This window comes from Chelonia mydas, chromosome 9 (genome assembly GCF_015237465.2).
Source record: "Chelonia mydas isolate rCheMyd1 chromosome 9, rCheMyd1.pri.v2, whole genome shotgun sequence".
NCBI classification, from domain to species: Eukaryota; Metazoa; Chordata; order Testudines; family Cheloniidae; genus Chelonia; species Chelonia mydas.
The window spans coordinates 20,893,097-20,920,156 of NC_057855.1; the positions used below are offsets into that span (position 1 = coordinate 20,893,097).

Here is a 27,060-nt window from a genome sequence, read left to right on the forward strand (position 1 = left end):
GTGTCATCTTCTCCAAAATGGGTCCATTTTCACAAGTAGTAAAATCAGGTTTATTTTCTAAACAGAATGGGACCAACATCCATGGAAAACTGAGCTAGTTTCTGAACGAGCAAGGGTAAATTGTCTAAAACAGAGATGGTTTTTACATCACTGACATGAAATAAAATCAAATCACATTTTTGCATGTTTTAAAGCAAAATTGATGGTGAGGAGTGCGAGTGCAAAATTATCCCAAGTAAAACAACAAAAATGTTCATGGCAAACTCTGCAAAACAAAACTGAATTTTGCTTAACTTTTGCTTAATTTTGCTTTAGTATCCTATGTCAGATGGGCTGGTGGCCTGAGTCCAGCTCCTCAGAGACAGGTCCACATCCCCACTCCAAAATAATAACTTTAATTCACAGCATTCTAGGCAGTGTCAGGCGAGAGACCCAGGACTGAAGAGGCACAAACAATGAACTACCTTTTACCTTTGGATTAATTCCTATGGGTCAGGGTTGAGCCATGTTGGTAGGAAAGCATAAGGAACTTGTACCGTTGCTGTATACACAGTACTTGCTTTGAGGATAAACAGAGAAATAAATTCTTCAGGCCTGTCAATCTAATATATTTCACAAGCATTGAAGTTACTCAAAGAAAAATAAATGGACAGTGCTTTAAACTATCCGTAAGTATTACAGACAGCAAACGATCAGTGTTAACAAAATGTTTTATTGCGGAAGGTATGCTGTTAATTTGATACAGTAGCCATTTTCCTGCACTCAAGACCATAGAACAAAGTCCATGGATTGGTTTGAAGAAAGCTGTACATAAGTAGCTATGCAGAGATGTTTCAGCTTCAGCTACAGAATTTCATCTCATCAATGGAAAGCCCAATGTGACATTAACAAAATACATCAAGCTTCTTTTGCCAATATTATGCTAGTAGTTCAATGTCAGATCAATTTTTTTACCACTGCAGAAGAGCTACATTTATCTTACATAAAATTAGGAAATAAAGAAAAAAGGGCCATCTGTGTCTGATCTGATTTTAAACAATTGCACTCAAAAATTATTCAAATCCTTTCAGATTCAGAGCCTTTGGAATAGTCATGTCCTCATTTACAATCCCAGACAGTAGCCATATGAATAGGAGAGTTTTAAATCACATTTTCATGACAATGCTGTTTGAAAGGGTCAGTCATTTGAACAGCTTTTGTCACGATTTTACTAGCTGTCTTTCTGGTGTACTTTTAATAAGTCTATTTGTGAACTCTCAACTTCACTGACTGTTGAAACATTGTAGGTTTCACTGACCCCTGCTGATGTAAGAGGATGCAAATTACACCACGCACTGCTATACCCTAGCAGGGCAGCTACACCTAAGTGGGGATTCACAACTAGGGAAGAACAGATCATGTGTGCTCCATCACTCTCCACTGAGGTTTCTCCAGGGATATTATATTGAAAGAGCCATCATGGCTCCACAGGAGTCCTCAACTCCCAGAGAAGACTGTGTAAGGGACATACTGAACTTTGGTCATGTCACCTCCCTTGACAATGCCACTTCCATAGCTGTGCGGGCAAGCTGCTGGTCTCTTGTGAAAAAGGGTATATTTCACTACAATCCTCCTCCAGATATACATCCTATTGCTAAAGGCCTTGTGTTTTCACTGTGTAAACCAGTATAAACCAAGGGGAAAAAATCAATCTAATTTTATATTTGTAAGTAAATGTAAAGTTTTCGCAAGGTGCTTGAATAAGATGGGAGCAGAGTGGGAACTGGAACCAGGGGTTGGATACAGTTCACAGGAGACAGCAAGAGCAGGATTCAATACAGCATCAACAAAACTCTTTGTGGCTGCTTAGACAGCCCACCCAGGTCACCTGCTGGCTTAAATGGTGGATGCAAGCCAAACAGGCAACCGCATGCCTTCGGCATTCCAACAGGACGTCCTGTGGGGCCTAACCTTCCAGGACTGGTGTGGTGCTGTCTCCCTTGGTGACAACAGAGGAGTGTCAGAGACCCAATAGCCCCAGGTTCTAGACTCACTGAGAGGAAGGACCTGCACCCTTGGAACCTTACACCCTCGTTTCCTTCCCCACAAAAGTATTGAACTTTCTTGGCTGCCTGCCTTGCCCATGTAACCTCCCATTGCCAAATCCCTCTGACTAACCTTAAAACTGTACAGACTTCCATGGATACAAGCTCTGTCAGTCCATGGACCCACTCTCCCTGTCCAGGGCCTAGATCAATAGACTCTTGGCAATAGGAACATAGTCCACCCTGTATATTAACTCCCAGATATCTATTTGGAAGAGATACTGTGCACTGCTACAGATACTTTACTGCAGCAAATGGTCACGCTTTTAAAGATTTCTCCACCAGTCCTCAACTTTTCAAAAGAGCCAAAGGCTGACAGCCACCAAAAGCCACTGTTACTGTCACCCCAAATTTCCATAAGTGAGAAAATATATTTTCCTATCTCTTGCCTCTTCTCGCCTCACTCTCCAGTTGTCCATTTTTCATCCCCACCTGAAATGACATCCTCAGCAGGATCAATCAAATCAGTGGTAATGCAGGAAGAAGGAGGAAATTCTGCATATTCATAGCGAACCTATCTAGAAGAAAATGAGGCTCAGAGTATGTCTACACAGCAGCCGGTATGGTGCTACCTAGAGTGGATAGACAGACATGTACTAGCTCTCCTGGGGCTAGCACACTAAAGATAGTGGCATGCCCACAGTGGCACAAGTGGCCACCCTACCCTCTGGGGACATTCTTGGGCGGGTAGCCTGAGCCACCACAGCCACACTTCTATTTTTAGCACAGAGCTAGCAGGTTTGTCTACCTGTACTTGGAAACACCCTTCCAGCTACTGTGTTGTAGACATACTCTTAAAGTCCACCTCTGCAGAGGTACCTCAGAGGTGAGTATGGTCCCTAACTTTAACCAACAAATTCTAAGAAAGAGATGGCGAACAAGGCAAGTTTTAAACTATACACAGTATTATTATAGTATTTCATGACATTCAACTGCTAACAAACCAATATAAATTAAAGTCTGAGTAGAGGTTAATAAAATCAAAGAACATCCACTTCATTGCAGTGGAGCAGAGCTCTGCTATATTTAAGGTTGAATTTCACTCACTGTTTAGCAGACAGTTCTAGTAGATATTTGGAGGGCATACCTGAAATGTGTATACACCTATGCACAAGCACATGTGAATACATTAATGAGCAATGTGGTGGTGACACTGAGTTAACAAATGCCTTCCATCTCTATTTCTTTATGTGATGTTGTTTATGTCTCTGTTCAGTAGCTCTCAGTGATCCCCTTAATTATGTTGGAGGTAAAAGAGTTAGATCAGGAATAAATCTGGCCCATTATCATTTACATTTGAAAAAAAGTGATTTTGTTTCTTTATAGTATAGGTTAAACTTGAAATTCACTTTGGTAAATTGCTAATTAAAATCATCAATGTAGCAACTTCTAAACTGCTTAACAAATAAGACTTTAAATGTAATGTTTATTAGAAATTAAATGTACAGATTTAGGTCAGATTTATTTATTTTCTGTTCACAGCAGTATCTTAATAGGCACAGTGGCTTTGTATCATAAAATCCACAGGTTTAAAATAATAGCAATAATAATTTACATCAGGCTAACTGAATTTTTTTTTACATCTGCAGATTAACTAAACAATAGCAGTTAGTGTAATTTATTTATCTGAATAGCAACTTTGAACAGTAACAAGGCATTTTCCATAATATAGTACACAATAATCCTCAGAGTAATTCTGTGTTGCGAGTGGCATAGACCCAATAAGTATTTTTTTCTTCCACGTGCGCTGTTGCCAACTCATGATTTTATAGTGAGTCTCAAAATTTGGATGTTTTTCTTAAAGCCCCAGCTCCTGGAGTTACGGGATTATGTAGGAATTTCAGCTTTCATTTAAAAAATGTTTCTAGTTCTCATCGTTAGGAGGAAAGCTTAGAAACATAAACCCTATAGGTGAAAAACCAGAAGGCAATACTGTACAAGAAGAACCCAAAGTGCATATTTTAATTACACATTTTTAAGCCAATCTCATGATTTTGGGGCACCAGATTCTGGATTTTGAAACTCTTGGGGTTGGCAATATTGCTTCCACTATCTATGATCCTACGACAAGATGAGGCAGATGATATATAATACTATACTCTGACCTTGGTTTCAACAGGGTTTCAACCTGGCTTCTGACCCATCAATAAAAGTAGTTGCATATTATGGATATTTTACTATCCGATCTGTGGGTACAATTAGATATCCAAGTGCAATAAAGCGTGTCAGCAAAATTACAATCAACCACCTTGAAACTAATTTTATTTCAGGTCCTCATCTGAACAAGCAAATACAAGCTAACGGAAATGCCAGTGCTATTTTAAATGGTGAGGAAGATAAGCAGACTCAAAGCTTCTAATTAGCACCAAGGTTTACTGAAATAGATGCAATTGTATAAATTACATGGGCAACTTGTCTTCTTACAGTCCAGAAGGGAAGAACTCTCTGGACCTTTTCCTAGAACGTCTTAGGACAAGATAATCATTACCACATTTGTAAAGGATTACTGCCCTCTAGTGTACCCTTCCAGTAAAACTTTAATCCAATAAAAACTGCATTATCTTTCTTCTGAGTTATCCTATGTCTAACCCAGAGGGACCCAGTCTTTAAGAGCCAAAGAATCACAGAGCTGCTGCTCAAAGTAACCATAGACACATAGGTATCACAGAGGTATTAGCCGACCATCTCCTCTCTTCCTGACCATATTTTCTTTGACTCATTTATTGTAAGTGATTTTGAGCATAGATTCCCTAATGCATTCCAAAAGAGATTCTTCCTCTGCATAAAACATGAAATTGTCAAGCAGAAAGGCCTATACAGTTCACTGCAGCCAGTAGAAGCCATTGATTCCTGCATTTATTTCCTCTGTATTTAAAATCTATTTCTCATGCTGCTTGTCACGTAGGGTTGACATGTGTCACAAGATGCCATTATACACTGTGACAATGCATAACCATCAAGCACCGTCTAAAAGAGAATTATATATTTAAAATAATCCTGTGCATACTTGCTTGTGTTGTTTGACGTGGCCTCATAATTGCCAAGAGTCAACAGTCATAGAAATAGTTCATCAGAGGATACAAAATTGCTGCTCTATCAAAGTGAAAGAAAAATGAAATAGGTAAAGCACGCCCCACAGGAATAATAAATCTCCATAGCTCACTTTACACATCAGCCTTTTTAATGCATAATTTATTTGCATTTATTTACTAAAAATGGAAAGTTCTACTAGAAAAATGCAGTACATGATACATCGCTGGCAGAAAGAATTTTCTACAATATGGCTTAATGTCTTTCAATAGTGAGAGCACAGATCAGGGAATCAGGACTTCTGGGTACTATTTCTGGCTCTGCCACTGACTCACTGCATGATCTTGAGTGCTGTCCTATGCCTCAGTTTACCAATTACTGCTTACTTATCTCTCAAGAGTGCTATGAGATTTTACTAATAATGTGTTTCATGATCCTGCAGGAAAAGATGCTATATAACAACTTCATTTAAATCATTCTCTGTCATGGGTAGGTTGATATATTTTTGAACAGCAAGAATGTTTGTGTCACCCCAATGGCTGACTGAACAGCACATTGTTGTTGTTTGTATTCACTCTGATATATTTGGGCTTAGATAACAGCATTTCCTATTTCAGCATGCTGGCTCTGCAGTGAAGCAAACCTGTGCTTGAATCCTGATTCGGATACTGCCATTATAGCTTTGTTAGCTGCGGAATTTTGTGAAATTCACTCATATTCCATTTATTCGGGCTGCAGAATTGGATTGTGAAGCACTGGCAGGCTGTCACTCTCATGTCACTCTATGACCGAGCATTGGAAGTAACTAACGCTAAACAAAATGTGTTAGCTAAAAAAGCCCATTTTCACTATGTGTATTTTGTGCATATTTGTAGAATGAAACATTTATGTGGTGGATTTACAGTCAAATACTGTATCCCATCAATATTCCAGTATTAGTATACACGTGCATAAAATACTGAGTGGAAACAAAGTTCAGGGGATGCAGTATGCATGCTGTGACTGCAAAGCAGATTTGTAAACAATGCCTTTGTTACTGCATCTTCATTACAAGATACCTCTTCTCTTTTCTGTGGAAACTGTAAGATTATAAAATTCAGCATCTTGCTCAGGCCCCAGTTCTGCAGTGATCACTTGGATGGTACTCATCCTCATTGCACCTGAGTGCTTCACAATCATTAACATGTTTTATTCTCATGACATCTCTGTGAGGTAGAGAAGTATTATCCCAATTTTACACACAGGGAACTGCCACAAGGGGCAGATTAAGTGACTTGCCCAGGGTCACACACAAACTCTGACTGAACTGAGAATTGAACCCAGGTCTCCTGAATCCTAACACTGGTGCCCTAACTACCACATCCTTCCTTCTCCACAGACAGACCCCATCAACTTCACACAGGTCTGGGGTCCCACACCTGCTGAACTCACTACAGGACTGGGGGCTCGATGTAGAAAGGAGTCACACCAGAAAACACATTTTAATGGTTTCATCAAAGAAAGCTTGATTGAAGCCTGTTGTTCCTTTCCTTTTTATTTTCTCCTTAATTTTTATTAATTCCTATGCATCCTCCTTTGTTCCATTTTTTAGTCTAATATAAAATATTTTCTAGGGGAAGACAGAGAAATAGAGAGCCATGTCATTGCAATTTTCTTTAATATCAATTCCTGATAATAAAACTATAATAACCTCTAAGTATTGTCTTCCACCCTCCCCCCTTTAATGCAGTACCGATTTAGGATGCTTCTATTGTAGCCTCCCCCTGCATACTGCTACTCCAGGTCATTCCCAGAGGTACTGAGGAGGTCTATAATATCCAGTAGAATAGATGAAGCAAGGATCTGAGCCTTCAAGATGCTGAGCACCTCAAAACCCCATTGACTTGTGATTCTTGTGACAGTTAGGGTCAGACCCGGGTTTCAACGAGTTCCATCCTCTTCCAACTAGAGCTGGACAAGAAAGGTTTTTCCCGTCCTCAGAAAACTTTCAAGATTTTGAAAAAAAAAGTTTCCTGTTCTGAATCATGATAAAAACACAAAATCTTGAAAATTTTTGCAAACTAAAAATCAAAAAAAGTTTTCAGTTCATTCGAAACATTTTGTTTCAGTAATTTCTAAATGTCATTGAGATTTCAACTCTTTTTTTTTATTCTAATTAGCTTAAGTTTTGAAACAAAAAGTAATTTCAAACTAGAAAACTTCTGTTGGTGGAATTTACAAGCTTTTGAAGCAGGGTGTCTGAGCTAAATATTCCTTCCCCAGACCTGAGCTCTCTGTAGCACAAAATCTTGTATCTTCCACCAGGAGAAGTTGGTCCAATAAAAGAAAATACCTCACCTACCTTGTCTCTTTCATATCCTGGGATCAACATTTCTACAGCACCACTGCAAATAGCTCTTATGCAGCACTTGGGGGCATAAACATGTGTTGTTGTTGTTATGCATCTCAGTATTGAATTGGGCCCAAAATGTTATTGAAAATGTACCCTATACCACCCCATGACTGAGCTTTAATCCTGATCTGGAAGAACTGCTTCATGGATGAGAGTAAATTCAGACTTCCTACCCCTGCCAGAGGGTAGCTGTGTACCTCTGACAGGCTCAACAAGGTCCTTCTGGACTAACTGACTCACTGAATAATTGGGAAGCAATTCATTTATTAGGAAAGCACCTGGGCATGATAAAAAGAAGCTACTCCCAGTGCAAGGGAGCTACGGGAACAGAGGCTTCTGAGGGAAAGGAACAGTTCTCAGAACTTTAGACAGAAAAAGCTCCTACGGAAAAGGCTTCTCAGGAGGACCTGATGACGGGGGCTTACCAGCAGAGGAAACCGAGGAAGAATGCTCCTGAGTGCAAGAGTTTCCAGAAGGAAGGAACTATGAATGTTGAGTCTCACAGAAACTTGACTGTCGTGAAAGACTTCCCCAGACAACAGCAGAAGCCCTGGAAAAGAGGAATTATGCTGTCCTGAGGAAAAGTCGTCACAGTTTGGCCTCTAAGTAAATCTTGACTCAAGAGGAGAGACCCTCCCCCAGCCAGTGACGAGACAGAAAGGAGTTCCAGGTCATAACGGCCTCACTGGTAAGGGACCTTGAACGTAACTGGAGTTGCCAGACTAATGTTGACTCAGCTCCTTCCCCTTCCTGCTAGAGATGTGGAGGGGGAGGTCTATTATGTGATGTTCTGCATTTGGGGTTAAATAAACTAGACCCCTGAAAGAGCATTATTCTATGTACGAGCCTCACTAGGCTTATTAAAACCCTCACTCAGGAAAACTAAGGCAGTGACACAACGGTGGTGCTGTATTGGGTTGCCAGAGGGCAGTCTAGGGGTTAAAACTCCCATGACATACCCATTCAGTATATGTATAGGGTTATAAAGAGCACAGGACAGGGCTACTTTTATTGTACATAGTGTGAAATGATAAAGGCTACAAATGGTATAAAACAGAAGTGGACAAAGTGAAAGAAGAGAAGTAAAATCCCTATGTACAGACAGCTTGCAATCTACAAGTTTCAGGATGGATTTATTCATTGATTGCTATCCAGAAAAGTCTTCTATCTAAGCCTTAATTGCACATCTGATACTTGCCAAATCTCCATAGAAGTCAATAGGCATTTTCCGTGTACAAAGAATGCAGACCAAATCCTAAGTGTGATATTTCTTAACACTGTCCTGTAATTTCAAGACAACCCATTTATATGAAGCTAAGTCGAAAAGAGAACCAAAGCTTTAGAAGTCCCAATCCTTCATAAATGATGGCTCTTGTAATGACCTCATTACAAAAGGGTCAGGGACATTTTGACCCCTCTTGTGCTATCTTGTTAACTTTTCTGTTAAAAGAAGTCCACTTAACTAAATTATTCCTAAAAGTGCTTGTAAAAATAACTATTACAGAGACACAAGTGCACCTTGGAATGAATATATTATAGACAGAGACCTGTGGGCATGCTGCTTGCTGTATCTCATTTTCACTGGCTTGTGTGCTCCAGCTTTGGGTACAGTAGTCCTTGCTCCAGGGGGAGGGCCATATTTTTAAACATTTCCATTCTCTGTGACAGTTAGTTTCATCAGCTGTTGGCCTCTTCTTTAACCCTGACAGCATGAAGACCTCTCTTTCCTTGACATTTCAAAGCATTCAGTAACAATGTAAAAACCAGGACAGTTTGTGACAAGTGTATTGGGTCACAAATTTGAACAAAATTTATAAAAGAATTTTTAAAGAAAGGAGTTGGCAAGCCAGTTGACTCCTCTAGGTGCTATGACTTCTTTACACAATGCAGTGCAGTGCATCTTTTTAATTTCCCTCCCTGCCCAAAAACAACAACAAGGTAGACACTGCACAACATTAGAGGTGGACCAAGCAGGCCAAGATTGGGTGTTTACTGCAAAACTGCATCAGGATGGTTCAAATCCAAGTTCCATTTCATGTCATCTCCCTAAGATTTCCAGGAGTTAGCTAAAAGGTTTTAGATCATTTCAACGTTTCAAATTACTGACCAACAGCTTATTTATGACTATTAATTATTTATAGTGCATTACAGTAGTACATAGATGCCCAACCAAAATCAAGGACTCATTGTGCTAGACACTGTACAAATACAAATCACCATTCATTGAACAGGTAATGAAACTGTGGGCCAGATTTTTTGCTGCTGTTAATTAGCATAAGTCCGTTCTAGTCATTGGATCTGCAACAATCTACATCAGCAGACTTACCCAAGCTCTACCAGGAAGCTTGCGACAGTCCAGGAATTGAAGTGAAATCACCTGAATGTCAGCCACAGGACTATCTTTCCTGTATTTTTTGTCCATGTGTCTTTACAAACATTAAATTTTGGTGCATACATAGCTCCCACATATTTCAGAGAGACTGAATGTAAGTGTCCAGCAGAAGGACAAAAATTGTCTTGCTTTGTCTACAGAAGATGAGGCATCAAAGAAAGAGAAAATAGAATAATTTCACTTGCTTTCCTCATATCAGATTCTTTAAAAACACTTAAGAGCACTGCACACTCTTAGAACAATAGGTTTCATTGCAGAAAATTCTTTGCAGTGTTTGTTTTAAATACCATTCTTCAGGACCATAGATTTTGCTGACCAGACTTAAAAGGGAATTTACTGATAAACTGAAATATTAAAATCAAACTTCTTTTATTTCTGTATCACAGCATCATCTTTCAAAGTGAAGTTCCTCATTAACACAGCAGTTTTTGTTTACAATGTATTATTTTAGTTGCTATGTGAAAAGAGCAAAGGTTTCATTTTCATATGGGCAGAGATTTTGCTATTTGTAATTTGTAAAAAGCTGCATAAAGACATGAAAAAGAGGGCGAGATTTCTGGAAAAACTGCATTGTTCAAAACTTGTTGGAATGTCTGATATCAGTTTATTTTTCCCTCTCATTTGCATAACACCTGGTTTTTAATGCCGGAGAGATGCTCTGCTCACCTCACATCATTCTGACGGTAACAGATTTTCCTTCAATTCTCCTCTACAAAGCATTATTGACTGCCTGGGAGTGCAGAATTTGTAGCACCATCAGAAGTTGTTTTTACTAACATTCCATCTGACCAGAAGCCAAGGGGCCATAAGGTGCCTCAGTACACAATCTCCTTCCTAAATGCTAGTGCATAAGGGCACTTAAATGATGCATGGGCCTTGAATTTCACCCAAGATGAACAATTGTATCTATATCCAATCTAGATATGTGAAGTGGGGATTTCTACACAAATGTACACTAATACATAAATAAGTATTTTCACAGATAAAACAGGTGTGCCCAAACATACGTGCATAACTGCATGTTCCTGACTCTCGATATCTAGTCCATACATTATCGGTCTGATCAATACAAGCAAAAAGAATAAAACACACCTGAAAAATTACAATGATACATACAATTTGCATACCTCTCAGGAGCACTGTGATGCTTAATTAATGCTTGAGGTCCTCAGATGCAAGGCACTATATGCAAAGCCATATCGTATTGCCTAACACGGTAACTAATAAAGAAATGGTTATGTTCTCTATCAAAGCAATTATAAAATTGATCCATAAATCATTCAGTGCACCAGGTTCAAAAGCTAGGCTGTGTTATATGCCATTTAAAAGATCAAGGGCCAAATCTTAAGTCTAGCACTGAGCTCAAGAACTGATCTGTAATGCTGGGGATTTCCATGGGGGTCTGTCAACGTTCCTTCCCCACTCTGAACTCTAGGGTACAGATGTGGGGACCTGCATGAAAAACCCCCTAAGCTTATTTTTACCAGCTTAGGTTAAAACTTCCCCAAGGTGCAAACTATTTTATCTTTTGCTCTTGGACTTTATTGCTGCCACCACCAAGCGTCTAACAAAGATATAATAGGGAAAGAGCCCCCTTGGAAACGTCTTTCCCCCCAAAATCCTCCCAAACCCTACACCCCCTTTCCTGGGGAAGGCTTGATAAAAATCCTCACCAATTTGCATAAGTGAACACAGACCCAAAACCCTTGGATCTTAAGAACACTGAAAAAGCAATCAGGTTCTTAAAATAAGAATTTTAATTGAAGAAAAAGTAAAAGAATCACCTCTGTAAAATCAGGATGGTAAATACCTTACAGGGTAATCAGATTCAAAACATAGAGAATCCCTCTAGGCAAAACCTTAAGTTACAAAAAGACACAAAAATAGGAATATCCATTCCATTCAGCACAACTTATTTTATCAGCCATTTAAACAAAACAGAATCTAATGCATATCTAACTAGATTGCTTATTAACCCTTTACAGGAGTTCTGACCTGCATTCCTGCTCTGGTCCCGGCAAAAGCAACACAGAGAGAGAGAGAACACTTTGTTCCCCCCCCACCCCCCAGCTTTGAAAGTATCTTGTCTCCTCATTGGTCATTTTGATCAGGTGCCAGCGAGGTTGTCTTAGCTTCTTAACCCTTTACAGGTGAAAGGGTTTTTTCTCTGGCCAGGAGGGATTTAAAGGTGTTTACCCTTCCCTTTATATTTATGACAGGGCCTGAATAGAAGTAGTCTTCCAAACCCTATGCTGAAGAACTATAGCACCTCCTAAGCTACGGCTTCTGTACCCCACCTTTCTGGAGTCCACCAGGTCCACTTTGTTTATCCCATTGCCTCCCCTGCATGCTGGTGTGCATATTCCTGCAGAACAAAAAGGTACGCAACCTCTATAAGGTCCCGGCATCCTGCACTTTCTGCAATAGCAAATCGCAACTCCTTACACTTTGGTCTGGGCCCTCTACACTTGAAGAGGGGTCAGAGGGGTGGGACAGGACTAGTTCCAAAGATTAGAATAAATATTCTCCATTTTTAAAAAAAATTCTTGGTTCACACAAACTGAAGCATGCTGTATTATATGTAAATTAACACCAACAAAACCCAGCTCTCAAACAAATACCTCTCATTGTTTATGTCTAGGGTGGAAAAAACTCTGTCCCTCGAACAACTGTAGTGAAGAAGACTTAGATCAATATTTGAGGGAGTGCTTTTTTAAAAAAAACATGCTTCACCTTGGAAGTATCTTTTGAGGCTTAGTTAACATAATTTGACACACTTACATGTAGAAATACTTTCTAAGCACTTAGTAGTGAGCATTTCAAAAAGTATTACACTCCATCAGCCTCTGTTCTGGAAAGTAGGAGAATGACACTTGAATTATGTTAAAATGTGCTCAGGGGTTAAGGCTGTCCTCAGGCATCTTTCACTTGCATGACCAGCACTTATACAGTCAATAAGCCAGGCTGACATTGACCTTGAGAAGATTATGGGGGTAGTCTTTACATAATGATGATCTGGCCTTGAAAATCATCTCCAATGCTCTAGTATAAAACAGACTTTTCTTCAGTATCGGGTATTCATGCTTTGTGCCACCCGCTGTCTATTTCTAATCATACACATGTCACTATGTAAAGAGGAGCTCTTCAAATACACCTTTAATGGGAATTACAGATTTAATTCCCTTAAAATGCTTCGAAAAATCTCAGCCTTACCGTCTAAGGGCCCAGTCCTGCTCTGCTGAAGTCAGTGACAAAATCCCCATTGACATCAATTGTGCGGGATCATGACCCTGAGTAGAGCTGGTTGAAATGTTTCAAAATTTTTAAAACATGAAATTCATGAACATTTTTGCCCTATCTATTCCTCAGAGACACTGAGTGCTCTTAACTACCATTAAAAGCACTTTGCAAGATTAATGATGGTATTGCTCACACACACACGAGTATGCAAATATAACATATATGGTATAAAGGCTGATACGTAAAAATCTTCCTAAAATTGGGGAGGAAAGGACTTCCCTCTCTGATGGTATTTCAGGATATTTTCTGCTGTCTACACTGTATGGTCTTTTTTGCATATGGCCAGGATTTGGTCCTAGGATAGCAAACACGAATGATCATAGACAGGCTAATCAGTTTGAAATGCTTTTCTTTTTTCCCCATTTTTCCTTTTTTGGGGGGGGAGCGGGGAGGGGGAAAGGCCAGGAGGAATGCTCACTTTGTTTCTAGCCTATGTTTCATTTAAGCTTTGTTTGATAAAGCCCAGTCTTCTACCCCATTTCAGCAGAAAAGATCCATTATTGTGTGACATGTCAGATTGCATCAGTCAAGTGGCTTAATTTCCATCATAAAAAATTCACTGTACATTTATATATAACTCAGAACAATTATATAAACTAAGCTAAATAAATCATAACGATTTTGTAATGAGGAATGCTGTGTGATGTAGTTGTGGATGTATGCCTTTTACAACCTGAGGGTCAGACCATGTAATTACTTACTCCCAAAAGTAACTTTACCAATGTGGGTAGTGCCACTGAAGTCAATGTCATTTAGGACAGTCCCGTTTGGGTATCAATTATTCATACACCAAGCCATCCAGTCTCTAAATACATACACACAAGCACACCTAATACAATGGGACCCCAATCCTGATTGTCATAGAACCCAAGAGCCCCAATGTGAATATTAAATAATAATAATAATAATAATAAAATAATAAAGTCTCACTCCCCAACCCTATAACAGTGCACAGAAGTTTAGCCTTCCATTTTCTAAATCCAGCCCTTTGTGATACTGGAGTATTTTACTGATGGGAAAGGCACTTCCTACTCTGTGTTATTTTACCAGGCATCTGACTGAAAAGCATGGCACACCTCATCAACTGCTGCAAGCTCCTCTCCACTCACATGCTGGCATGAGCAGCTTCCACTCTAAAACATACTCCCACACTGGGAGCTCTGAAAGAGTTAAAGAATAATTCTACTTTATGTTAATACAGTAGTTTGGATTGATTTACTAGGAGCGGTTATTAAGGGCTTGTTCCATTCCTCATGGAAGTCAATGGGAATCATTCCACTAACTTCAATTGGCTCTGGATCAGGCCCTAACCCCTAAATTATTATTAGCTATCAAGATATTCTATCAGTCAGAGATTTAAAAAGCTGCCGACTGTACTCTATAAATGAAGGCAATGTATTATCTGGCTTTTGAATCTAAAATTCCCTAGCGAATGTCACAAATGCACATGCTGTCCCTGAGTCCTGGTCTTTGCCTTTGAATAGCTGAAAACTCTGTAAACTCGTATGTCTCAGACAGCAGACTATTCACTATGAGTATTCATCAGAGGAAACGTGCTGTTTATTCCAGTAAGCATTTGGAATACATTGTGTTCCTGATAAACTAGTGACAGGAATCTGTGGCTAACAGATGCAGAGAACTAACAGTTCCTTCTTTTAGTCAAACAAAGCTCCTAAGATCTTCAAACATAGATATAGTTGACGTGTGTATATGACCTAATGTGCCTTGGGAAGGACAGCAGTATCCCAGTACAATTACTATGATCCACGGATGCTGAGACTCCCTTTTTGGCATTCACATTACAGATTTGATTTGCACATTCACATTACAGATTTGAATGAAGACCTCAAGGCTGACGAGAGGGGAAAATGGGGGATAATTGTACTGGGGCTCAAGCAAAAGGGGGCCCCCAAAACATCTAACACCTGTGTAAATAAAGTGAAAGGCGAAGGGGTGAGGCCCGAGCCAACACAAGGTATGGGGACCCGAAATTCTCTCAATGCACCTGCTCAAAGGTACTTCTATGCCATTCCTCCCCCTCCTGGTAACAGTGTGATCACAAGTCGCACTCACAAGTCCTTTATACACTCCCTGATAGCCCAAGAATATATTCTATGTCGTATAATACAGCTGAGAAATTATGGAGAGAGAGAAATCAGCTGGTCTTCTTGGGATATGTCATTGAGAACATCATTCTAGCAAACTAAACTGGCTTTAAGCAAAATTGAGATGAGGAAGCACAGGAAAATGTGTTTTCCTTAAGTGATACTTTTCCTACATCCAGCCACCCAAGACTAGATGGAGTCGTCAGCTCAGTCCCATGTGTGGAGTGGTGCACTGTTGCACTACCCAGGAATAGCCCAGAGAAGGAATTATGATAGGGAGCAGCACAAGTCCTCCCCTGCTCCTCTCTTGCCCAGGGCAGGAGAGGAGTGATATAATTTATTGCATCCTAGAAAAGGAAGCAGCTTTTCAACCCCTTTGTGCCCCATTAGCCAGTATGGCTGCAGAGCCAAACATCTACCTCCATGCTCTATCCCAGCCTGCTCATGTGTTCAGAGGAGTGCAGCCAGAGCACAGATACTCCTTAGGGGATCCAGTGCCATATTGGAGGCAGCCCCAACCCAACCAGAGAAGGGAGCCTTACTCTACCTTACTCCAGTGCAGGGTCATGTTAGAACTAGTGGATAGGCACTGGACTGAGAGTCAGGAGACACGGTTTCTTGGTTTGACCACTGACCTGCTGTGTGATCTTGGGCAAGTCACCTCTCCTCTCAGGGCCACTGTTTCTTTCCCACCTGTCTGCATTGTCTATTTAGATTGTAAACTCTTTGGAGCGGGGATTGTTTTCCACTATATGTTTGTACAGTGGCTGGCACAATGAGGATCTTCTCTCTGTTGGGGCCCCTAGGTGCTATTGTAATACTGATGGTAATAGTGGCAGCACTCTGGAAGATGTGAAAAGATTCAAACACACCAAGAGATGCAAATATTCTCCCTGTTTTGCAGGATAATGATTTGATCATCTTACTTAGCATGCATTGAAGCAGCTTTGTATGAGACAAAAAGTGTCAGCACTGGACTACAGTGGCTTATTTGTGGTCAACAGCCATGTGGAGGATGAATAGGACAAACTTAACTTTTACAAACAAACGGGAAGTGATGTTGGCCTAGATTTTTAAATACCCCATATTGTTAAGCAAGACCACCAAAAGCAGAACATACCACTGGACTCTGTACAGCTCTATTATAGATGTTCACTATTTCTTCCCTTTGTGGATGCTTTATTCATATTGCTAAATGACACATTTGGCACATGCAGTAAAATTGCCGCCTGTTTCATTGCCTTACTGCATATGTATTTCAGCAAATACAGCTGCAGTGGCTTCCACAATTAACTAGCCACTCATTGCCTAGTTACCTGATGATTAAAATAAGGTCTCTGCTGAAAACCAACCATAGAGGTGATAGTGGCAAGAAAGGAGACCATACCCACTAACATCAGTGAACCTCTGGCTCAATGAGACCAACAATATGCACATAGTGCTAAGGATAATTGTTCCTCTGACAGTGTCTACAGCTTCTCGTGAACACTTTTTTCCCATTCTTTTTACCTGAAAGAGCTATTGATTTACGACTGTGACTGAGGACAATTTGTATACCCTAGCTTTGATATTTATTCATCAAGAGTCCGTTGACCCAAGAACCAGTGAAACAGACAGCAAATACAACTGATTGCTTTTCCAAGACAGCCAGGATGTTGAAGATTATTGTTTGTGCCAAGCATTGCATATTGTCCAATATACCATCATTTACATTTGCCATGTTTTTGAAAAAACGCTCATTTGTATAATTGTCTATATTTGCTGCTCACACCCCAAAACTCCACAGCAAAATCCTACACTTAAAATTAAGGAGGGATCCTCCCAACCCCCAAGCCATTTAGTTGCTATGGTGCTGCTCTGTGGATACTATTTCACCACCTTGCCCAGCAAGAGCCTTACAGGAGTGATCCACCCTCACCAACTCCACTGCACCTTAGGCCACCAATGCCCTACCTCCTCTATTCTCTCTGTGCACTGTGAGTATATATGCACTGCGATAAAAAACCTGTGTCACCAAGTCTCAGAGCCCGGGTCAACTGTCTTGGGCCCAGGCTGCAATGCTATTAAATTTCTGTGTAGATGTTCAAGCTTGGGCTAGAGCCCGGGTTTGAGACCCCACGAGGCAGGAGATATCCACTAAGTCCAGGCTCCAGGCCAAGCCCAAACATCTACACAACAATTTTATAGCCTCACAGCCCAAGTCAGCTGACCCAGGCCAGCCATGCTGTGGGTCTTTTATTGCAGTGCAGACATATTCTATGAGGCTTACACAAAGCAGGACTCTGCAGCTAACTTCTGCACACATCCATCTCCACTTTCCAGTTCGGCTGCCCGAGAAACCTCAATCCCCAGAGAGAAGTGGGGTAAATTTAGTCCCAAGCACAAATCTGAATTCCCAGCTAGGGGTTATGAATGCTGAAGAACCCAAGTTAAACATGGGGCATGTGCACATCAAGATGTGTAACTACAGATAGCTTTGGTCTGAAATGTGCAGTAGAGAAGGAATCCTTAAATGGTTACAAGGAAAGTCCAATTCTCATTTGTCATTCTTATGTTCTGTAGAAGTGCCAGGAGCCCCAAATATATTATGCACATTGTATGCAATGCATGTGTGGGGGCAAGGAGGATCATAAGTTAAAATATATCTTCTACATCAACACAGGAAAAGGATACTTGTCCTGTAATCTCCTCTGAATTCTGAACTGCTGGGCAAGCATGCCATCTACAGGTAACAGTTACAATTTTTCCCCATCTAAATACATACAAAAATAACAGGAGTACTTGTGGCACCTCTCTGGCCACTCAGTAAAAGATTTAAGGGTGGCAATTTTGCAACAGAAAAGCTTCAAAAACAGACTCCAAGGAGAAACTGCTGAGCTTGAATTAATATGCAAACTAGATACCATTAACTTGGGTTTGAATAGAGACTGGGAGTGGCTGGGTCATTACACATATTGAATCTATTTCCCCATGTTAAGTATCCTCACACCTTCTTGTCAACTGTCTAAATGGGCCATCTTGATTATCACCACAAAAGTTTTTTTCTCCTGCTGATAATAGCTCATCTTAACTAATTAGCCTCTCACAGTTTGTATGGTAACTTCCAACTTATCTGTGTGTGTGTGCGTGTGCGTGTGTGTGTATATATATATATTTTACTAGTTCTTCCATTCTATGCATCCGATGAAGTGGGCTGTAGCTCACGAAAGCTTAGGCTCTAATAAATTTGTTAGTCTCTAAGGTGCCACAAGTACTCCTGTTCTTTTTGCGGATACAGACTAACACGGCTGCTACTCTGAAACCTAAATACATAGAGTCAGTGGAAACAAATATCAAATGAGCACTCAACATAGTGTATTTTAATATTCCTTTCATATGCTAATTAAGTTCATTAAAATAAACAAATGCAAAAGTAAAATACTTGGAACTTCTTTCAAAAAGAATCAAAGACTGCATACCAGACTATATTAAATCCTTCAGTGGAGTAACCTAGAGAGGATCATTATCATTACAGCACTGTGTTCTGCATACATATTTTATGAAGCAACTTTTTACACACACTTTAGAGGTGAGCAGTGCATTACATTTTGTCTGCTGCTTGATTTAACTGAATGTAATGCCCCCAAGGCATTTATTAAAATCAGACAAGGGAAAAAATCTATTACTATTAACCTCTGACTGTAATATATGCCTCTTTAGGAAAGGCCGTATTGCCATGCTTTTCAGTCATAAATGAAATATGGCCCTATTCATCATTTAGCATTTAAATATCGAGAGCAAAATAGCCTAAACAATGTAATGTAACTACTGTCTTTATATCACTCTTAAACAGAACTTCTGTACAGACAGCTCTGGATCTGATGAAATTTCATATCTTATAAATTAAAAGGCTGACATTCTCGAGGAAGAAATTTTAGTATAGCATTGATAGAAAGCAAATATCATGCACAAAATTAGCCCAATGTGAGAAACACCAAAAAAGAAAATTGAACATCTTTTCAACACAGAGCTTCAAAATAGTACAATATAAAATCCTGCAACCTCTGGGTGACATGATCTACACAAGTAGGCTTTAATGGATTTATAGTTTGTAAATGTCAACATGTTCTCAGCAACCCATGAACCTGGGGAGAAATAGCCCACAAAAGACTAGAAATATAAAGCTAGTTTCAAGTTAGGCTGAGCCAGCTACGTCGCTAAGGAGTGTGAAAAATCCATGCCCTTGAGCTACGTAGTTAAGCTGACCTAACTCCTGTGTAGACAGCACTACGTAGATGGAAGAATTCTTCTGTCAACCTATCTACTGCTTCCTAGGGAGGTGGATTACATATTTCAGAAAATAAGAGACCTTCACTCCTTGAACTGAAAGCATTTGCCCTGCCCCCTACAGCCTTAGCATCCTTTGGGTCTCATACCACCCACTCACAAACCCAGCCTTCAATTTGTCCTCTGCATCTCTACGGCAGCTATGCGCTTGGGGATTATTTCAGGCTATATTTTCCTCTCTCTCCCCTAGACTATTTAAGGCCACATTGTTTCATACTCATATTTGTCCATTTTGTTATTCAGTTTATGTGGCTGTCAAACAAATAAATTCCCCTTTCTTCTATTTGGTTTTTGAAGTATGCAGAAATTTTAATTCCTTCCATTGCACGCAGTTTGTTTAATTTTGTAAATAATGTTTTGTGATTATTCATGATTGTCACTTGGCAAACAAAACTGAATGGCAAATGTATTATTGGCACATAATTTACATATTTTTACCCACAGGATCTGGCCTTTATTCCCGTATGCAGAGTATTTTATTATATAAAGTGAATTTATGTTTTATGTGTAACATGCTACATATAACTTATGGAATTGTACATAATAAATTAAATTATATATTATATGTCATATATGACTGGACTCATCCTTGCTCCCTGAGAAGCACATTGGAGCAGTAACAAGAAATAATTTCTTCCACCCTGGCTAGCCAGGAAACGTTGTCTACTTCTTTTGATCAAAGATCTAGCTACCACGGTTCAGATGTTTGTCACCTCAAAACTTGACTCTAGTACCTGTGTATTTCCCTCTACCTAGAGCTATTAGACAAGACCAAAAAGGAAGTCCAGTTTGTACAAGACACCCAGCCATCCTCTTCAAAGGGACTGGCCACACAGAAAATTGCAGCAGGACTTCTCAACTGATGGGGACAACTCAGCTGCTGGATTATGAGGGAGCAACTGCTACAATCTACTCCACTGGTAGAGAGAAGGGGGGAAGCAAATCTTGCCATCTGTAGGACTTGAGAAGGTGCAGCTCTCTCAGTCCCTTCTTGCTACTCTCTGCTCACCCAGTAGTCCACTGTGAGTGAAGCAGGCCTTCAGGATGCTGAGGAGCCAGTGCCAGTGCCTCTTGAAGTAAAGCTCTGGAGCTGAGCACTGAATGAACTGGGAAGGGACTGAATCCTATCCCACAAGTAACCCCACACCTAGCAACCAGCACCCATCTCTTTGCACCCCATCAATCTAGCCGTCAAAGGCCCAATAACATCTAATGCCTGGAAGCTGAAGCTAGACAAATTCAGACTGGAAATAAAAAAAATTAGAGCAATTAACTATCTGCACAACTTACCTTTTTCTTTGACTTTGGCTGATCTCATGTGCAGACAGGAGGTGAGGGTAGCCCAGAAAAGTTCAGTACTTTTCCAGTTTCACATTATCACTACAGCTCATTGAATAATTTGTTGTGAATAATATGGTGAATTTCAGCATTTTTTGTGCTGAACTATACAAAGATTCAATTTTGGTTCCATTGTATTGACAACTTTCTTCTTGGTGGTAAATGAAATGTTCTTTACGGTTGCCAAATTCATGGCTACTGGGAAAAAAAAAAAACAATTTCTTTGTCAAGGTTAAGGAAATACTAAGGAAAACAAGTAGTCGAAACTACAGGTGAAGCAGGAGGTTCCAGATCACTGGAGCTCAATTTATTATTATATAGTCTTGTAACTCCTGAAACAGCAAGATGATGTGGATGAATTTAGCTAAGACAGACCGTCCTGACCTCTACACATTGCAAATTGATAAAGATGGTTTGATTTTGAAGAGTCTTCTCAATACGAAGTGTGGACAAATGTTTCAAAGATATGATTGCAAATGAACACTTTTTTTTTAATAACAAACAAATATGCTCCTATATTGAAATAATGCTAGATGCTGTTGTAGCACTAGAAAATCTGAGGGAGATCCTGCAATGAGACCAAGCATGTGAATAAAGATTCTCAGAGTCAGAACAGAGCTGATCTCATTTTTACATGCAAGAATTTTCCAGGCGGAGGTGACAGTTCCATTGTTTATTTATCTTGCCCTAAATCAACCCTTCCAGTACACACAACCAGAACCAGTCCACTCTCCTTCATACATACTACTTATCCCTGCTCCTCTTCTCTCTCACACACACACACTAGCCTGTGCCAACCACCCCTTCCAAGGCTCCTATCAAACCCGCTTACACCCAAGAGCAGAGATCTACTGTTCGGTGTAGTTGGAGCAGGGGAGGGTATCTTCTCTTCCCTGAGGCTCCCAAGTGTGAGCTGGACAGAGCCACCAGGCAAGGAAGATCTCTACTCTCCTGCCTCAAGTTCTGGCAAGGGGAGCCTCAAGAGTCATTTCATCAGGGGGTTCATTGATCACCCTCTGAAAGATCCTGGTAAGGGGGTGCTGTTGGGCTTGGAGGATCTTCACTCCTCGCCCCTGAAACCTGGTTGGGGGAATCTCCCTAGAGCCTCTGGGGAGTTATGGTCTCCACTTCTCCTTTCCCCACCCCCTCTTAGCAGCTGTATGAGCTCCATAGCACAATATGCTCTTCAGTCCCTATCCCCGCTCCATGTGAGGCATTCATCCACAATGTCTCTGTGACACTTCCTGCGGGTACCCAAGGCTGTGAGGCACCTCGCTACCACCTGCCCTCAGCCTATGGAAGCCTTGTCTCCACCTGCCCTGGGTCAGTTCCCCACCACCACCAGCCTCTGGCAACACAAGCACTGCCTTCCAGGCCTCCCCAGGCCCTGCTCTGGCCTTACGGGTTAATGATAGGCACACTCCAACCCTTGAATCCTCCAAGGAGTGCCCAGCCACTGATCCACTGAACACTCACAGAATTCCCAGATTCTCTGCTCCCAAAGGAACAGTACACCACAGCTTAGCAGTTACACCTTAGGTTACAACACTGCTAAACACACAGCATTTACATCTGTGTATAGTAAAAACAAGAAGTTTATTTAACAAATATGAGAGATTCAAAAAGAAGCAAATAGAATTAATGGAAACAAATGGTTACATACAAGATAAAACCATAACACACTTTCTAGAGCCTAAAAGTAACTAAGACGACATTTCCCTGTCTCAAAGGCTAGCACATCAAAAGCTTCTCTCCCAATATCAAACAGCCTGACCAGTTGTGATCCTCCGTTAATAAGACAAGCCAGCCAGTAGCTGGTCCCCTGGTGAAGCATGCAGAGTGTGTCTCTATCCCTACGGTTAGAATTCAAAAATCCATTGTCTTCACTTGCAAACAGGATACCCCCTGCTGCTTGTGTTTTCCTGTCTAGAATCTCCCTTGGACACTTTGCAATCACTTGATTAGCATTTTGTTCAGACTGTAAATAGACATTCATTGTGGAGTATATAATACTCAGTTTTCATAGAGCCAACAGGCAGACAAGCATTTCTTGCCTGAAAGAAACTTTTTATCGCCTTCTGGTGACCAGAACCAACTCACAGACCTTAACAACATAATATTCAGGATATTATGCATACATACATTTCACAATGATTATGATGGTCTGTGTGACCCAAGCTTTTAGTGGGAACCTTACATGACACCCTTTGACAAATTAGCATGTAGAGACCAGACCCAGGGGACCCCTGTAACCTTGTGCACCCCTGTGCCCTCAGGCAGTGGACACAAAGATGTACTTGGATCACAGCCTCTTAGTGCCTCCTTGAGGTGATGCAGACACATGGCTGGCTTTGGACGCATCACATGACCACATGACTCTCACATCGCCAGGAACTGTTCCATTGTACGAATGAGTTCTTGCCCAGAAATAAAAGAAGGAATTGAAATGCTATCACGGCCGTTTCTCCCTGGTTACTATCAGTTCATCTTGTCCATGGATTAACTCCATGACCATAATTGAAAACATTTGCATTTTTGTAATGAATCTCATTAATTAATCCTTGTGTTAATTGATTATGAATGCTTATGCATTACAATTGAACTATTATGGGAAAGTGAATGAGAGTGGATCATATTAAACTAGATCAGAAGCTCAAGTTAAATGCATAGTACAGCTGAGAGAATTCAGCTCAGCCCAATGTCTGCACAAGACCTATGCACCAATTTAGTGCCACTTCAGCCTTTGTACAAGGGTGGTTTTCACATGCCAAAGAGGTTTGTTTCTGTTTCTTCATTTATGGATCTAAGTTTCAGAAGAGCAGAAGTGGTTGCCTACTTGGCTCTACTGCTTATATGTTGCAACAAAATTGTAGGAACATAGGAATGTACAAATTGCCATATTGGATCAGACCAGCTACTCACAGTATCCTCTCTCTGACAGTGGCCAGTATTTAGATTCTTCCATCTTCTTCTGAAGTAACTCTAAGTAGGTGGTTGGTGAAAAACTGCCCTCAAAGAAAGCTTCCTCCTAATCCCACAGGTTTTATAACCCCTTCCAAAATGTTTTTTAGTATTTGCTATTATAACACTAGATAGTCTTGGTGAGCCAGATTTTTTAAGGTATTCAGATGCCTAAAGATATTTTTAAAACATCTGGGTCACTACCCACATCAATTCCCTTTTGAAATCCTGCTAAGCTTGTGGCCTCAATGATATATAGTCCCACAAGATAAGTTTGCATTGTTTGAAAAAGTATTTTCTTTTATCATTTTCCAGTTTGCCACCTTTCAGTTTCTTGCTACGAGACAGAATGAACAGAAGTTTCCAATCTACTTTCTTTGTAGATAGACCCCAAGACATGCTAGAGAGAGAGCGCATCCATGCACGCATTTTATAAATAGCTATTTTTGAGAATTGTCAGCAATTGTCATGTGTTATTATGCATTTCAATTACTCATTTGTAATTCACAGATTCAGTGAAATATTTCTAAAAATCTGACACCAAAATATTTGTAAACTAGTTAAATTTAAGTATCTTGAATTGGGAGTGGATAACTTTATGACCAATTAGAAATTGGCAGTTACACATGCTAAGATAAAAGTAAACATGCTGTTCAGAATAGCTTGATCAATAAGGGTAGGGAAGACATTTTTCTCCCATGGTCAGTCTTGTACAATTGGCCTGGTGCAATAGAGGCATTTTCACCTTTCTCTGAAACGTCAGCTATTAGACTTGATGGAACATTTGCCTGACCTGATCTGGAAAATCCTGTGTTTCTATTCAGACCATAGTGGGTCTTATTTTATTGGCAATTGTATTCCAGTAGCACCACACTGGACTAGGCACAGTCCAATATTTTGGTGAGACAGCCGAGCCCCTATTGTTTACTTAATTGTAAACAATTTTGAAATAGTTTACAATTAAGTTAAGAAGGCAAGCAACATATAAAAGGTGAAGAAGAGGAATGAAAAATACTCTGAATCTGATCCACTGCCCATTGAAGTCAATGGACAGAGCAGGCACTATTCAAGTTTTTTAAATTGTTAGCAATCCTCACCTGCTGCTTTGGCTAACAAAGATTAGTTGGCAAGTGGGTCTAGGGTAAGAATATGAAGGACAGGGTAGTGGTCCTGCAGACCATTCAGGAGCAGTGTTTCATGCAGAATGACTGGCATGAAAGAATGTGATTATGGGGAAAGTAATGAAATGTGGGATCAAGGACTCACAACGTGGGCAGAGCAGAGAATGCAGGAGTTGATACCTTAGGAGACAAGACTAGAGCAGATAAGCGAGAAGGGACAGATCTTTAATGGGCTTTAAGGTGAGGATTAGAAGTTTGAACTTGATGCTGCGGAAAAGGGAAATGCAATGGAGGAATTCAAAGGGGGTCAGTATACAGTCAGAGCTATCACTGGCCAAGGAAGCTATCTTAGCAGCTATAATTTGTATGGATTGGAATGGGGTTTTTAGGCACCAAAGACAAGGATAAGGTTGCAATCAGTAGTCAAGATGGAATATGACACAGTCCTGAAAGAAAATTTAGCTGTGTAGACAGAAAGAAATGTTGCATATCTCTTAAAATGTTTATGGACAAAAAATAGCAAATTTTTGATTCAGCCTAGATGAGTGATATAAGGAACACAAAGGAGTCAAAGATGATTCCGTTTACAGGCCTGAAAGACAGTGAAGACAGTGGTGACAGAGAATAGTAAGTTAGAGGAAATAGTAAGTTAGAGGAAAGGTCAGGAGTTCAGTTTTGACCATGTTTACGTTTAAGCTGATAGGCAAGACATCCAGAACAAGATATTGGAGAGAGAGTTTCCAGCATGGGATTAGTTATGGAAGACAGCTTGTGTTGGAAAGGTAGATTTCTGAGTCAGAGTAAAGATGGTGTGCAGATGTGATAACCTAGAAATAGGATATAAAGGAAGATGATCCTGGGTCAAAATCAGAGCCCTGTGACATCCCTGGAGGCAAACACACAGAAAGACACGTAAGAAAAAACCAGAGGGGTAGGAGGAGAAACAAGAAAGGAATGAGTCACAAAAGCCAAGGAACTGCAAGATTTCTACAATGAAGGTCTGACTAACAGTTTCCAAAGCAGAAGATTGGACTGGGAGCAGAACTTAGAGGAAGTTCTCATTTAATACCATCTCTGTGTTCCATTGGCTCTGAGCATGCACGCATGAGAAAACCAAATATAGTTTATGTGTAGACATAGAATACAATCTGTAAGTGTTATTGGAGTACAGCAAATTATGGCAATATTATCAAGACCCCAGATTCTCTCTGCTTCTGAATCATTTAAAAATAAAACTGCCGGAGCAAAAGAGAGAGAAACATTATTTTACTGGTAAACCGAGGCAGTTTAGCAACAACTGATGTTTTCTGCTAATGCTGTCTGCCATCCACTGTGTACACTGACCACATATGTTGTGCTTCATATAGCACTGCTATGAGGGAAGACACCCTGCCAGTAGTTTACATGGGGTAGTGAAGTAAAGTTTTATGGGTTTCAGAGTAACAGCCGTGTTAGTCTGTATTCGCAAAAAGAAAAGGAGTACTTGTGGCACCTTAGAGACTAACCAATTTATTTGAGCATGAGCTTTCGTGAGCTACAGCTCATTGTATGCATCCGATGAAGTGAGCTGTAGCTCACGAAAGCTCATGATCAAATAAATTGGTTAGTCTCTAAGGTGCCACAAGTCCTCCTAAAGTTTTATGGTTTCTTAATGAGTGGAAGCATTTGTCTGTGTTTTTAGTACCTGCTGTCCATTTGGAAAGGTTTCTCACCTAACAAATGTATAAGGATAAGAACTTACAAAGAAGATTGTTAACCCTTCCATTGTAATATAAACAAAAACCAGGAGAAAATTAAAATACAGTGTAGGTACAAACTGCCTGCTCACTAGCACTTTTTCATTACCATAACTTTCAGTAGTACTTAGAGGAACTAATTTCATCATTGGTATCTTTTCTAAAGAGAAAATAATATAGCAATAATCTGTGCCTTTTATTAACAAACAAAGTAACATGAGAATAATAGAAATTCATTACCTACACTTGTAGCACCAATTTATAACCTGTCATGA

General features: G+C 40.2%; 1 long non-coding RNA gene across 1 annotated transcript in view; it reads right to left on the reverse strand.

Annotated features, from left to right (window-relative positions):
• Nucleotides 1–27,060, reverse strand: part of LOC122461780 — a 272,200-nt gene that overhangs the window by 119,892 nt on the left and 125,248 nt on the right. The window lies entirely within an intron of this gene.